This window comes from Pan paniscus, chromosome 12 (genome assembly GCF_029289425.2).
Source record: "Pan paniscus chromosome 12, NHGRI_mPanPan1-v2.0_pri, whole genome shotgun sequence".
Lineage (NCBI taxonomy): Eukaryota > Metazoa > Chordata > Mammalia > Primates > Hominidae > Pan > Pan paniscus.
This window is the reverse complement of record NC_073261.2, coordinates 31,044,396-31,058,925: the sequence shown is the minus strand read 5'-3', so window position 1 is coordinate 31,058,925 and position 14,530 is coordinate 31,044,396. Positions and strand designations below refer to the sequence as shown.

At 38.2% G+C, this 14,530-nt stretch overlaps 1 protein-coding gene across 4 annotated transcripts in view; it reads left to right on the top strand.

Annotated features, from left to right (window-relative positions):
- The window catches only part of LOC100968148 (ankyrin repeat domain-containing protein 36B), a 103,360-nt gene extending 94,072 nt beyond the window's left edge, over positions 1–9,288 (top strand). For all 4 annotated transcript variants that reach the window (XM_063594783.1, XM_055107635.1, XM_055107637.2 and 1 more), the window contains 3 exons: positions 1,625–1,720; positions 1,813–1,942; positions 9,038–9,288. The gene's annotated coding sequence lies outside the window, so the exon portion shown is untranslated. The remainder of the gene's footprint in view (positions 1–1,624; positions 1,721–1,812; positions 1,943–9,037) is intronic.
- Positions 9,289–14,530: the final 5,242 nt, after the last annotated feature.

Genomic DNA, 14,530 nt, shown 5'->3' with positions numbered 1-14,530 from the left:
TTGCTCTAGTTCTGTGAGGAATGCCATTGGTAATTTAATAGGGATAACTTGCATCTGTAAATTACTTTGGGCAGTATAGCCATTTTAATGACATTAATTCTTCCTATCCATGAGCATGAAATGTTTTTCCATTTGTTTGTGTCTTCTCTGATTTCTTTGAGCAGTGTTTTGTAATTCTTCTAGAGATCTCCTAGAGATCTTTCACCTCCCTGGTTAGCTATATTCCTAGGTATCTTATTTTTTCTGTGTGTAGCAATTATGAATGGGATTGTGTTCTTCATTTGACTCTCTGCTTGACTTGATGTATAGGACTGCTAGTAATTTTTGCACATTGATTTTGTATGCTAAGACTTTGCTAAAGTTTATCAGCAGAAGAAGCTTTGGGGCCAAGACTATGGGGTTTTCTAGATATAGAAACATGTCATCTGTAAACAGAGACAGTTTGACTTCCTGTCTATTCCTCTCTTCCCTCGTCTGTTTGGATGCCCTTCCAGTTTTGCACATTCAGTGTAATGGTGGCTGTGGGTTTGTCATGGCTAGCTCTCATCATTTTGGCACTTCTGACTAGAAGGGCAAGAGGGGCCAGTGTTGTTGTTACCTGAAAGGTAAGTGCAGCCCACAAAAATGCAGTGAAGAAGAAGATGTATGCATATGTTTAAGTTAATACAATTGAGATATATTTAGCAGACAGAATCAATAGAGTTGATGAGTGACTGACTGGATGTGTGGGGAGTTTATATCACTCCCAGGTTTTTGACTTGGGCAACCGGGCACTCATGAAGGAAAAAGAGGATCCAGGGAGAGGAACTTTTCTGAGGACTGGGGTAGGGCTGAACAGCTGCATTTGAGACTGGTGGAGGGTGGGCTGGGCATGGGATGCACAAATGGAAATTCCACTGGGTCTGCAGCTCACACATAGACATGACCAGCATAGAGATAGAGAGGCCCCAGTGCTGCTGAGTAACTGTGATTCCCCAGGTGATGGCATCAGCTGAGAAGGGAAGGAAGCCCATGAGAGGACACTGAAGAAGGAGTGAGCAGACAATAAGAAGCCCACAGGAGACAGAGAAGGAACAACTAGAGGGAGAAGCCAAGGCAGGCGTGTGTGGTAACACATAGGAACTGAGGGAGAGGACATTTCAAGATGGTGGGGATGCCATACAACAGGACTATGTGATGGTTTTTGGCTGTGTCCATAGGAAGTCACAACAGGCAAGGGAAAGAAACCAGAACCCAGTCATGGAGTTAAGAAGTGAGTCAGAGAGGAGATGGGTAGGGACAGTGAGGTAAGGCCTCTTTTTAAGGAAGTTTGGCTGAAGGATAGACTAGCTGGACACATGCTGGCTGTGTGGGGTAGAGGGAGGAATGATGGAGGGTAGGAGAGCCTTGAGCCTGCAAGAAGAGTCCCTTAGAATAGAGAAGCTGAGGTTAAAGTTGTGGAAGACAGTGGGGATAACTGAGTGACAGATAATCAGGAGAAGAAAAGGAGATCCAGAATCATGACAGAGAGATGACCTTTGCCAAGAGCACAGCCATCTTTCACTGTCACAGAGAGGTAGGACAAAATGAGTGGTGTTCAAGAATTGGTTTGTAGCACAATATTTCAACTATGTCCTTTAAAAAGTTTCTCCACAGACACTACCCAAAGCAGTCCTTCACTACAGTGGCAGACAGACCTGAAAATTTTCATCTGAAGCAGCAGAGTGAACTGCAGAGGCAGGTAATTTCTAGAAGGCTTGCTTTGTTCCATTGATACTGAAGATTATTCATGAGGCCAGTCTTCTGAGATTTCTGTCATTTCTCTCATGTCAGGTCACCAACCAGTGTGGAGGCTAAAAGCGGGCCTCTTTGGGGATTCCAGGTGGAAGTGTTGGACATCTGTAGTATTCCTGGTCTCGAATCATCCTGATATTCTTCATTTTGTTATTCACATTGGACTAGGGTGAGGAAATGAGTTCTGGTCAGAGTCAATGTTTCCCAACAATGTTGATTTATTTGGTCCTAAATATTTAAACACATTTTATAAATAGCTTTTCCACACCACATATATAGGGAAAAACAGGGAATTAACTTGGCCCAGCAGCACTGTTTGTGGGGCTAACACCCTGTCTGTGTATCTCACCCCAACCCTAAGCTTTGTTTCTCTCCTGTCACTTTGCTCCTATTTCTTTCATGTGAAAGAATGTTCATTTTCTTTGAAAATGAGCTCATTTCCTCATTTTCTTTCCATATTTCAGCAGGAACAAAGATCACCACAACTGGCTCCCCTTCAACTATGTTAGATGGCAACTTGCCTTCAGTATGGTGAAACACATCAGTTAAGACTGGGGTTGTGCATGGCAGGACTTTCTACAAGGACACCCAGTCTCCTTAATAAACATGAGATGCTCTCTTTCCAGAATTTCTCTTGCCTGACACAGCATAGGAAGATGCTGAACGGCCGCACAGTGATCCATTGGTCAGTGGTGACATAAGGAGGTCAGAGGGGAGGAGTGAGGAGAAGTAGGGAAGACTAGGTGGTTGTAGGCCTCCTTCATCTGTTCATTGGCTGTGGCATTAGGCCAGCTACTCTTTGCACTTCTGTAAAGTGAGACGGTCGATCTTGTCTGCCTCTCTAGAGGATGGTTGCAGGTGTCAAATGGGGTAGTTAGGTGGGAGGGCATTTCACAAAGTTAAAAAATATGACTTTGGAGGCTTGTTATATTGATGAGGATTATAATCCCTGAGAATTCCTGGTGTGAAGAAGGGAAAAGAAGATAATTTGTGAAAGAAATGTGTCCAGTTACTAGTCTTTGAAAAGGGTCAGTCTGTAGCTCTTCTTAATAATAGGCAGCTTTCAGTTGCTCAGGGTCAGATTTCCTTAGTGGTGTATCTAATCACAGGAAAGATTGTGGTTCCCTCCAGTCTCTTTCTGTGGGACTTGGGCCCACTTCTCATTTCATTTAATTAGAGGAAATAGAACTCAAAGTACAATTTACTGTTGTTTAACAATGCCACAAAGACATGGTTGGGAGCTATTTCTTGATTTGTGTAAAATGCTGTTTTTGTGTGCTCATAATGGTTCCAAAAATTGGGTGCTGGCCAAAGAGAGATACTGTTACAGAAGCCAGCAAGAAGATCTCTGTTCATTCACACCCCCGGGGGTATCAGGAATTGACTCCAGTGTGTGCAAATCCAGTTTGCCTATCTTCTCAAGTTAGGGTTAATTGGATAATTCTGGAGAAGTACACATTGAAAACTAGAACTAAGCCAAGCAATTAAATACGTTTCCTGCCTATTACATGCCTTGGTACTGTGCAAAAGAGCTCACAGGGCATCTGAGGAAAGATCACTAACACACACCTCAAATGACTGTGTCTGATTTCCTAGAAGGACTCAGAAAGGGAGTGATCACTGTGGATTGGACTGGATAGTGCCTCATGCTGGAGGTGGGCTTTGAATGGAGCCTTGAAGGTCGAGAAAAAGTGATATAAACACTGGCTCCTTCCTTTTGAAGGGACACCACACTCTTTGGGCTTAGTGGTTATAGATGCCTTTAGCGCAGCCCAGGAGCAAGCATTTGTTGTCTACCTACCACGTGCTTGGCTTTGGAAATGCAAATAAAAAAGGAGGTCACTATTTTATGAAAGGATGATTTTATTCTACCTGATGTAGCCAGCTGCAAGCTTCAGAAGGCAGCACATACAATAATGATGGGCTGGTGAGATGAGAGCTAATGGAGAGATGTACAAAGTGCCATGGGATCACCAAGCAGTGGTCAGGTGAAGGCATCTGATTTTCTTTAAGATCTTGCTCAAATGTCATCTCCTCTAGAAGAAAATGTAGGGCTTCATCAGTCAGACAACATGGGGAAATTGATCTCAGTTCGAGAGACATGTATTGATTATCTAATACGTTCAAGCAGTTGTGCACTGGGGATAGAAAAATATTATCATCATCATCATCATCATCATCAACAACAACAACAACAACAATCTTGCTGTATGCCAGGCACATAATTTTACATGTATTATCTCATTTAATCTCAAACAACTCTATGCTATAGGTGTTTATTATTATCCCTATTTAGATGAAACATTTAACCTTCAGAGAATTTAAATAAGTTGCACTTGCAAGCTTAGCAGGTGAGGAATCAAATTTGGAATAGGACCTAGATCAGTGATCGCCTAGATCTACAATCTTAACCAGTACCCTGTTCTCTCTGCTTAGAGAGCACCTAGAGAAAATTTGTAAGCAAATAATCACAAAACAAGGGATGACACAATATATGTAAATGTAGGATTTTACATTAAGTGGAAGAAGGAAGAAGGTCATTATTTACTTTTTCTGGGTGAGAGATGAAAACACTTCTGCAAGAGTATTTCCAATTTCACCAAAGTATGGAAAGATGTTTATCCTAATAACAATACTCAGTAATGGTATTTGATTTAATTTCAGCCTAGTACATGATTTGATTCTAAAACAGAACATTTCCTTAGAATTTCAATATCTGGAATTCTATAGCTCAATGGTTTTGGTGGAAAATTGACTATTAATATTTTATATACTTCTTTTGATAGTTTTGGGGCTAAGTGAATCAAATCTATTCATAACTCTAGGTTTTCAAATTCTGAAATCTTTTAGAGTTGTTTAGTTAAAACTAGCTCTTTTCTTCCAGTTCGTTAGCTTACCAAATGAGACAAAATAAAAAACAAAAATTTATTTTCAGTCTGATATAGAGAGTTATTTATAGTTACATGGTGCTATTTTATTTTCAGTCCGATATAGAGAGTTATTTATAGTTACATGGTGCTATTTTATTTTCAGTCCGATATAGAGAGTTATTTATAGTTACATGGTGCTATTTTATTTTCAGTCCGATATAGAGAGTTATTTCTAGTTACATGGTGCTATTTTATTTTCAGTCCGATATAGAGAGTTATTTATAGTTACATGGTGCTATTTTATTTTCAGTCCGATATAGAGAGTTATTTATAGTTACATGGTGCTATTTTATTTTCAGTCCGATATAGAGAGTTATTTATAGTTACATGGTGCTATTTTATTTTCAGTCCGATATAGAGAGTTATTTCTAGTTACATGGTGCTATTTTATTTTCAGTCCGATATAGAGAGTTATTTATAGTTACATGGTGCTATTTTATTTTCAGTCCGATATAGAGAGTTATTTATAGTTACATGGTGCTATTTTATTTTCAGTCCGATATAGAGAGTTATTTATAGTTACATGGTGCTATTTTATTTTCAGTCCGATATAGAGAGTTATTTATAGTTACATGGTGCTATCTCTTCCTTTAAAAACATTTCTTCTTTCTTTTTTTCTCCCTCTCTCTTTTTGAGGGGATTATAAACACTGCCAGTATTTTTTGCCTAAAGGGTAAATCCTCTTAAACTCTTTCGGGATCTATATTAGGTGCCAGATGGTCATAAGAAAATTATGTGAGATACTGGTGAATAAACAAGCAACCCAGAGCTAGGTTTTCAGAATAGATGCTAGCCAGTAGTTCACAGGCATTATCCAGCAACTGGTGGGGATCTACTTGGCCAGCCCGTGACCACTGAGATGTGAACTTCCCTGGACCTTGGCAGTCAAGAGGGAGAGAGGCAGAGAAAGCTCCATTATCATCACTAATTCCCTTTTGACCACACATGACAGCACGACCTGCTTCAAAGAAATAAGATAAATGGTGGTTAGGTGCCCCCACAGGCCCACAGTAGCCCATTCAACAAAGAGCAAAAGTAAAACTACTCCTGATGGATTTAGCAACATCATAGTTCACTTGTGAGGCAACAGGCTTTTATTGCTTGCTTTGGGACTGGCTTCTTCTCATTTTCTGTAGGAAAGTGAGCCTACCTGACTTAGAAACAAAATTTTGGAACACAAACCCTTTGTAAGTTAGGAGATCCCTAAACTAAAATTTCAAGTGAGATGAAAAGCCCCTTGAGAAAGAAATTTCTGGCTGGGCATGGTGGCTGATACCTCTAATTCCAGCACGTTGGAAGGTTGAGGCAGGAAGATCACTTGAGGCCAGGAGTTTGAGACCAGCCTAAGCAACATAGGGAAACCCCTGTGATATAGTTTGGATCTGTGTCCCCACCCAAATCTCATGTTGAACTGTAATCCCCAGTGTGGTAGGTGGGGTCTGGAGGGACGTGACTGGATTAGGAGGGTGGATTTCTCATGAATGGTTTAGTACTATCTCCTTGGTACTCCTCATGATAGCAGGTGAGCTCTCGCAAGATCTGGTTGTTTAAAAGTGTGTGGTATCTCCCCCCTCACTCTCTTGTTCCTGCTTTCACTGTGTGACATGCCTGCTCCCGCTTCACAATCTGCCAGTAAATTGTGGCAGGTTATGAGTGTGTGTAATTTATGAGTGCTGATAGGATGAAAGATAGAAAATGATTTTAGATAGAAAGAAAATCATTCTGGAAGCTTTGAGTCTTCCTTTTGTAATCTATGTTGGTTCTTTTTTAACATCCCCTGTTTCAGCACTTACTGACCTGGAGTCTGTCTCACAATGACTAAATGTAATATAAGATTCTAGGATGTACACTAGAACAGAAAATGGAAACTAAATAAAAACTGAGGAATTCTGAACAAGTATGGTCTTTAGATAATAATAATATGACAATATTGATGCCTTAATTGTAACGAATGCACCACACTAATATAAAATTTTAGTAATAGAGAAAGCAGAGTTTGGGTACTTACCAGGAATATTATACTATTTTCACAATGTTTCTGTAAACCTTAAAGTGTTCAAAAATTAAAATTTTATTTAAGTCAATTGCAATATATAAGATTAATTGAACCCAAGTTGTGGAAAATATAACTTCTGTTATAATGTTCCTTGGAAGCTTCTAAAGACAAGGCCTTTCTTTTCTATTTTTAGTAGAAATTACACGTATTTTCAAGTCAAACTGTTAATATGTGACAATATTTGCAGTACTGAAAGCTTAATAACTTATAGATTCATGGTAATGAAAAGCAAAGCATAGTGTTGTTTTTGGTTTTGGAATACTGTATGAAATATGTAGTCTTTTTTTTTTTTTAAGATGGATTCTCACTCATTTGCCCAGGCTGGAGTGCAGTGGGATGGTCTTAGCTCACTGCAACTTCTGCCTTCTGAGTTCAAGCAATTCTTCTGCCTCAGCCTCCCCAGTAGGTGGGACTACAGGCATGTGCCACCATACCTGGCTAATATATATATATATATATTTTTTGTATTTTGAGTAGAGATGGGGTTTCACCATTTTGGCCAGGCTGGTCTCGAATTCCTGACCTCAGGTGATCTGCCCACCTTGGCCTCCAAAATTGCTGGGATTACAGGCATGAGCCACCGTGCCTGGCCAAAACATGTTATCTCTTATTCAAGATTTATAATAACAGTTATGTGATACTCAGTAAGGGATGGTGATCTACATAAAATAAAAGTCCAGGCACAGTGGCTTATGCCTGTAATCTCAGCATTTTGGGAGGCCAAGACATGAAGACTGCTTGAGTTCAAAACCAGCTTTGTCAGCATAGTGAGACCTCATCTCTATAAAAAAATCAAAAACATTAGCTGGGGGTGGTGTCACACACTGGTAGTCCCAGATATTTGGGAGGATGAGGTAGGAGGATCCTACCTGAGCCTGGAAGACAAAGGCCACTGCACTTCAGCCTGGGTGACAAAGTAGGATCCTATCTCAAAATAGATAGATAGATAAATAGATAGATCAATGTTATTTATCTCAATATTTGAAAGAAAAGTTGAAAAACCTCCGAGCTCAACTAAGAATCAGTTTCTAGAATAAACAGAAGTATAAATCATTATACCTCTTTACTTTAAAAATATTACAGACATTATAAGTATTTTAATAACAAAAAATCAAATACTTTATATATGCTTTGTAATCTGTCCTTTACAAAATCATTTAACCTTTATGACAGGAGCTACTATGGTGCTCATTCCACAGATGAGGTGCTGAGGTTTAGTGAACTGAATAGCTTGTTCACAGACAGTTGGAGACAGAGACTCAGTTTGCCCATACAAAGATAATTTTAACCAATAGCATTTTACAATAGAATATCATAATACCTATGAATTCTAAAAACATTTTATTCAAATCTCTCTTTTAATATTAGCACCTCTTCAACCTCTTCTTGACTCTACCACCAAAATTATCTTCCTAATCTCTCTTACTCTGTAAATTTCTGTGTGTGTGTGTGTGTGTGTGTGTGTGTGTGTGTGTGAGAGAGAGAGAGAGAGAGAGAGAGATAGAGACAGGGAAAGAGTGGATTTACCAAAAAATAAGATAGGAAGGTTGTCGTAACATCTTCCCTTTTATTTCTCAATTCTGAAGTCCCCATTTTCATCCCTGGGAGAGTTGTTCTAGGATAGGGTAGCTAAAGGAACAGAGAAAATCAGAGTAATGGAATTAGCTAAAAGGGAAAGTGGCGACCTGAAGACCAAACACTAAAGAAGGGGCCAGTGAATGGCAAAGAAAGTGGAGAGCAAAACATGCAGGTAGATAGGGTCCTAGTTAGTGAAGGCCCAGAGGCTGGAGGGTAAACCCATGCAAGGGTGAAGTTTAATACAGTGAAAATATAAGTAAGATGGGAGACCTACCACAGAGAACCAACACTTGGCATGTTTCTGATGACAGTGTTTAGATTGCAGTGGTTCTAAAAATTAAGTGATTTTGGAATTGGCATTCCATGTGACTTTGAAAGTTAAATGATAAAGTAAATGTTTTATTCAGCTCTCTCTCTCCCTCCCTGCCCACCTTCTTCCCTCCATTCTTCTGTTTTTAATGGGGATGTTTAAAATCCAATCTCACATTAATTTTTTCTTAAGTGTAAATAATGGGAAAACTTCACTTCAAGAGGGGACTCCTCAGTAGACCTCCATAATTTCCTGGCTTTTACTGCCAGTTAGTCATCAGGAATAGCCATGGCTAAGAGAGTACCAACTGGGCAAGCCAGTGAATTATACCAGTGCATCTCAGATTTACTGATTTGTTTAACTTTTTTTTTTGTTCTTTTTTTTTTTCAGAGATAGAATCTCACTATGTTGACCAGGCTGGTCTTGAACTCTTGGCACCCAAGCGATCCTTTTGCCTGGAATCCCAAAGTGTCAGATTTACTGAAGAATATTTCATTGTAATTACTTTTTATACTTTATAGGTCAAGAGCTCTGTTTTAAAGACAAAATTTATTGAATATACTTTTTCAAACAAAGTTTCATGTTCTAATCATTGTCTGATTTCAGCATTAAATGAAACACAGTAAAGAAAGTTGGGCTGATGTTGTTGTTGGTGGTTGTTTTTGTATTCTGATTACAGAACTGTATTTTGAGTGGGCTGAACATAGAGTAAATGCATCCTCAGCTGCTGGTCTAGAAACTTTTTTTCCATGAGTGAAACTGCACATTGGGGATGGTGGGTCGGGGCTGTGAGTCCAGAGAGTTAAGCAGTAACCCCAAAGATTTTAACTGGGATCCAGAACAGTTTTATCATCGCTCTTCTTTATGTCTATATTTATCTTTAGTAATTGTACCATATGCTGCATTTTCCACTGGTTACATAGGTAAGCCTAGTCCTCCCCACAACATTCTTATACCAGTGATGGTGACAATATGCTGTATTTCTTTTGTATCAACTCCTTACTGTAGCTACTCAAATTGTACTAAGACCACTGGTACTAATCTGCAAACTAATTTTGAAGTACCTGGAAGTACAGATTTGAAAACCTTTTATAGCAAACTGACATTGCCACAATATTTTACATTTTACAAAAAATAAAAGTCTTTCACTCTGGGTAGTTTGAAAAGCACCACTGCAGAGAAAATAGTTGACACTTCACAAATGCTTATTTGATTTTCCTGAAGGTGATAAGTAAATTAGATATTCTATAATGTGTTATCTTTAACACAAAAATTATAGTAACTATTTAAACAATTAAATAACAGAAATTCAGATTCATGGTAAAATCAAAGAATATAAACTAAAAATTCCCTATATTTTCTATATTTTCTGAAAAACATAAATAAATATATTTTCTGAGAAAACATAAATAAATATATTTTCTGAGCAAACATAAATAAATATATTTTCTGAGAAAACATAAATAAATATATTTTCTGAGAAAACATAAATAAATATATTTTCTGAGAAAACATAAATAAATATATTTTCTGAGAAAACATAAATAAATATATTTTCTGAGAAAACATAAATAAATATATTTTCTGAGAAAACATAAATAAATATATTTTCTGAGAAAACATAAATAAATATATTTTCTGAGAAAACATAAATAAATATATTTTCTGAGAAAACATAAATAAATATATTTTCTGAGAAAACATAAATAAATATATTTTCTGAGAAAACATAAATAAATATATTTTCTGAGAAAACATAAATAAATATATTTTCTGAGAAAACATAAATAAATATATTTTCTGAGAAAACATAAATAAATATATTTTCTGAGAAAACATAAATAAATATATTTTCTGAGAAAACATAAATAAATATATTTTCTGAGAAAACATAAATAAATATATTTTCTGAGAAAACATAAATAAATATATTTTCTGAGAAAACATAAATAAATATATTTTCTGAGAAAACATAAATATATTTTCTGAGAAAACATAAATAAATATATTTTCTGAGAAAACATAAATAAATATATTTTCTGAGAAAACATAAATAAATATATTTTCTGAGAAAACATAAATAAATATATTTTCTGAGAAAACATAAATAAATATATTTTCTGAGAAGACATAAATAAATATATTTTCTGAGAAGATATAAATAAATATATTTTCTGAGAAGATATAAATAAATATATTTTCTGAGAAGATATAAATAAATATATTTTCTGAGAAGATATAAATAAATATATTTTCTGAGAAGATATAAATAAATATATTTTCTGAGAAGATATAAATAAATATATTTTCTGAGAAGAGATAAATAAATATATTTTCTGAGAAGATATAAATAAATATATTTTCTGAGAAGATATAAATAAATATATTTTCTGAGAAGATATAAATAAATATATTTTCTGAGAAGATATAAATAAATATATTTTCTGAGAAGATATAAATAAATATATTTTCTGAGAAAATATAAATAAAATTTCCCTATATTTTCTGAGCTTGAGTAACTCTTTAACAAAATGTTGACATAGATAAGCACTTCAGCATTCATGGATAAGCATACTTTCATAAAATCTGAAGAAAAATATATTTGATAATTCCAATGCCTGTCTCAGAGCTACTTTTTCTGCTGGTACCTCTGACTGGAATGCTTTTTCTCTCAACTCATACTTTTAAATTCTAGCCCCCTTTCAGGATCCAAATGCTCCATTTTGTAGAACATGTTTATTAAAATAGTTTATACTCTCTTATTGTATTATTATATGATGCCTTAATTCATGGCAACTTGTTAATATGTCATATTTCCTCTTAAGCTTCTTAAGACAGAGACCATTTATTATCACTTTGTATATTTTTAATCTTTCCCAGAATAAGTGCTCTATAAATGCTTACTCAGCATTACATCATTAAATAAGGCAACACAATGTAATTTTCACTATTAATAATGACTGCATTAGCAGGGCAAGGACTCTGAGGTATTTGTCTGACAAGCATTCAAAATTGCTAGCCAATGTTAGAACTAGAAATTTTGGAAAAGGTAGTGAGGTCAAGTCATTGACTGACCTTGGCTTTACTCATACATACTCTAACCAGATGGATACACATCAGAGCCTCAGCGTCTCCGAGTTTAAATGGGCCATAGGCACCACCTAAACTAATAGTCAAACCGGACACAGTATACGAGGACACTTGGAAGATGTATTGAGTTGTTAACCTAAAAGTTAAGAGAACTAAGAATCTAAATGGTGGTTGCTTAAGAAAAATACCATCTCAGGGAGGAGCCAAGATGGCCGAATAGGAACAGCTCCGTCTACAGCTCCCAGCGTGAGCGACGCAGAAGACGGGTGATTTCTGCATTTCCAACTGAGGTACTGGGTTCATCTCACTAGGGAGTGCCAGACAGTGGGCGCAGGTCAGTGGGTGCGCGCACCGTGCGTGAGCCGAAGCAGGGTGAGGCATTGCCTCACCTGGGAAGCGCAAGGGGTCAGGGAGTTCCCTTTCCGAGTCAAAGAAAGGGGTGACGGACGCACCTGGAAAATCGGGTCACTCCCACCCGAATATTGCGCTTTTCAGACCGGCTTAAAAAACGGCGCACCACGAGACTATATCCCACACCTGGCTCGGAGGGTCCTACGCCCACGGAGTCTCGCTGATTGCTAGCACAGCAGTCTGAGATCAAACTGCAAGGCAGCAGCGAGGCTGGGGGAGGGGCGCCCGCCATTGCCCAGGCTTGCTTAGGTAAACAAAGCAGCCAGGAAGCTCGAACTGGGTGGAGCCCACCACAGCTCAAGGAGGCCTGCCTGCCTCTGTAGGCTCCACCTCTGGGGGCAGGGCACAGACAAACAAAAAGACAGCAGTAACCTCTGCAGACTTAAATGTCCCTGTCTGACAGCTTTGAAGAGAGCAGTGGTTCTCCCAGCACGCAGCTGGAGATCTGAGAACGGGCAGACTGCCTCCTCAAGTGGGTCCCTGACCCCTGACCCCCGAGCAGCCTAACTGGGAGGCACCCCCCAGCAGGGGCACACTGACACCTCACACGGCAGGGTATTCCAACAGACCTGCAGCTGAGGGTCCTGTCTGTTAGAAGGAAAACTAACAAACAGAAAGGACATCCACACCAAAAACCCATCTGTACATCACCATCATCAAAGACCAAAAGTAGATAAAACCACAAAGATGGGGAAAAAACAGAACAGAAAAACTGGAAACTCTAAAACACAGAGCGCCTCTCCTCCTCCAAAGGAACGCAGTTCCTCACCAGCAACGGAACAAAGCTGGATGGAGAATGATTTTGACGAGCTGAGAGAAGAAGGCTTCAGACGATCAAATTACTCTGAGCTACGGGAGGATATTCAAACCAAAGGGAAAGAAGTTGAAAACTTTGAAAAAAATTTAGACGAATGTATAACTAGAATAACCAATACAGAGAAGTGCTTAAAGGAGCTGATGGAGCTGAAAACCAAGGCTCGAGAACTACGTGAAGAATGCAGAAGCCTCAGGAGCCGATGCGATCAACTGGAAGAAAGGGTATCAGCAATGGAAGATGAAATGAATGAAATGAAGCGAGAAGGGAAGTTTAGAGAAAAAAGAATAAAAAGAAATGAGCAAAGCCTCCAAGAAATATGGGACTATGTGAAAAGACCAAATCTACGTCTGATTGGTGTACCTGAAAGTGATGCGGAGAATGGAACCAAGTTGGAAAACACTCTGCAGGATATTATCCAGGAGAACTTCCCCAATCTAGCAAGGCAGGCCAACGTTCAGATTCAGGAAATACAGAGAATGCCACAAAGATACTCCTCGAGAAGAGCAACTCCAAGACACATAATTGTCAGATTCACCAAAGTTGAAATGAAGGAAAAAATGTTAAGGGCAACCAGAGAGAAAGGTCGGGTTACCCTCAAAGGGAAGCCCATCAGACTAACAGCGGATCTCTCGGCAGAAACCCTACAAGCCAGAAGAGAGTGGGGGCCAATATTCAACATTCTTAAAGAAAAGAATTTTCAACCCAGAATTTCATATCCAGCCAAACTAAGCTTCATAAGTGAAGGAGAAATAAAATACTTTACAGACAAGCAAATGCTGACCGATTTTGTCACCACCAGGCCTGCCCTAAAAGAGCTCCTGAAGGAAGCGCTAAACATGGAAAGGAACAACCGGTACCAGCTGCTGCAAAATCATGCCAAAATGTAAAGACCATCGAGACTAGGAAGAAACTGCATCAACTAACGAGCAAAATCACCAGCTAACATCATAATGACAGGATCAAATTCACACATAACAATATTAACTTTAAATGTAAATGGACTAAATTCTCCAATGAAAAGACACAGACTGGCAAGTTGGATAAAGAGCCAAGACCCATCAGTGTGCTGTATTCAGGAAACCCATCTCACGTGCAGAGACACACATAGGCTCAAAATAAAAGGATGGAGGAAGATCTACCAAGCAAATGGAAAACAAAAAAAGGCAGGGGTTGCAATCCTAGTCTCTGATAAAACAGACTTTAAACCAACAAAGATCAAAAGAGACAAAGAAGGCCATTACATAATGGTAAAGGGATCAATTCAACAAGAGGAGCTAACTATGCTAAATATATATGCACCCAATACAGGAGCACCAAGATTTATAAAGCAAGTCCTGAGTGACCTACAAAGAGACTTAGACTCCCACACATTAATAATGGGAGACTTTAACACCCCACTGTCAACATTAGACAGATCAACGAGACAGAAAGTCAACAAGGATACCCAGGAATTGAACTCAGCTCTGCACCAAGTGGACCTAATAGACATCTACAGAACTCTCCACCCCAAATCAACAGAATATACATTTTTTTCAGCACCACACCACACCTATTCCAAAATTGAC